This window comes from Limanda limanda, chromosome 20 (genome assembly GCF_963576545.1).
Source record: "Limanda limanda chromosome 20, fLimLim1.1, whole genome shotgun sequence".
NCBI classification, from domain to species: Eukaryota; Metazoa; Chordata; class Actinopteri; order Pleuronectiformes; family Pleuronectidae; genus Limanda; species Limanda limanda.
This window is the reverse complement of record NC_083655.1, coordinates 7942296-7944163: the sequence shown is the minus strand read 5'-3', so window position 1 is coordinate 7944163 and position 1868 is coordinate 7942296.

Genomic DNA, 1868 nt, shown 5'->3' with positions numbered 1-1868 from the left:
TTACACATTGGTCCAGACAGACAATGAACCGGGAGTTTTCCAAAACCGTCGTCTTCCATCCAAGATGTAGGAGTTTATCTTAAATCTCAGGCAAACACAGACAATCTGCTGTGTGAATGAAAAGGCTCATGAGACGTGGAGGAGCACAGACGCTGCCGGCAAGGGTCTGGTGCCGCATTTGTCTCATTTGGCAGAATCTGGTGATTAGATTTACAAGTACAAGTGCATAATCAGTCAAAATCTGAAAAAAAAATCTGGCACACTAAACGTGGAGGCGCTGAAAACTGTTAAAAGCTGAAGGGTTGGAACCAAAAAATATTTAATTGGCTGTTTTATTTCTACATTGAGATTGTCTGGATCGACCAGTAGCTCAGTTCCAATTCAGAGTCTGTTACTGGAACCTGATCCTCTGCAGAACAGTCCATCAATAGATTAAATACATCGTGTTTATATAAGGTGGGAAGAGCTCACAGGTTCACAGATTATAATGGAATTTAAATTTAAAACAACTTTGCAATTCATTAATTTATCAACCGAGTCATTTTCTTAAACAAAATGTGTAAAATGTTCTGGTTTCTCTGATATAAATACAGTTTCTTAATCTTATATGATAGAAAACTGAAGATCTTTAAGTTTGGAAACAAGGAACAAAGTGAATATATCGACTTATATTAAGAAAGTAATAGGCGGATTAAGCGATATGTAAATAATGCTTATAATAGTAGATAATGATCATCACCAGCATTGGCTCAAATCAAATCTACGTGTATGGCTCCAGTTTTTCATTCTAAGATATTGGTATCCTTTTAATTTCTTTAATTTGTTAACATACAGACCCTTCTTTGAGGTGAACCCTGTGGAGGACCTCCTGCTGTGTTCTCATATAGCTCCTCCAGACTTTCCGCGGACTTTATACTCGGGGGGGCCAGATGGAGAAAGTCCACAGAAAGTGCAGAGGCTCTCACTCGGACATTTGCATATGCAGCCCCTGTGGAGAAACTGCACGTCTGAACGCAGCTTGATTCCCAAAAAGCCAAGTGAGGTTTTCAAAACACTTGTTTTCTTCCACCAACCATTCCTCAACCCAAATGATCAGCCAGTCAATGAGCTAATCCATTCATGACCTACTGGTTTCAGCCCAATGCTTCATGGTGAAGAGACAGTGAGACTCAACGCCCTGTGACCTTTAGAGACGCCTGATGACCAAGAGGTTTACGCTGCTCATGTGACATCTCCTGTTGACTCCTCTGTCTAATAAAGACGTAAAATTGTCCCAGAACTATCAAAAAAGATATGTTTTATATAAAAGCTAGGTATATAATGTGCAAAATATTACAGTGCCCTTTAGAGGAAGCATGACAAAGCTGTAGACCAATGCTGCTTATTACTGGGGAAGAAAAAAGGTAAAATGGACAGAAGCGCCATGTGAATCTTTGGAGATGGAACCATGACAATAGTTTCCTCCAGCAGAGCGAGGACAACAAGAGGAAAACAGGAAGAGGACATTCTGAACAACCTCGAGTCTGTAGCTGAAACTAATGAGCTGTGGCTTTTACAGAATCTGGTAACTTTGCGACGGTGCCACAGAGGTCACCTGTAGGTCAGGTGGCCGTGCTCAGGAACGTGTTCACTGATTAAGATGTAGGACGCTGAGCCCATAAGGCAGGGGAGGTGCAAACGAGCCAGGGGCCCCCGGGGGGTCCATCTGTTGTGGGCAAATAAACGGGGGCTCCGGCGAGTGGGAACACAGCCCCCCCCCTTCCCCTGCGAGGCCCAGCAGACAGCTCCATTAATCAGGAGCGGGACGAGCCTGCTGGCTCCACAGTGACAAGTCAGCGGTGGCACAAACTCTCCTCACACTGCATCTC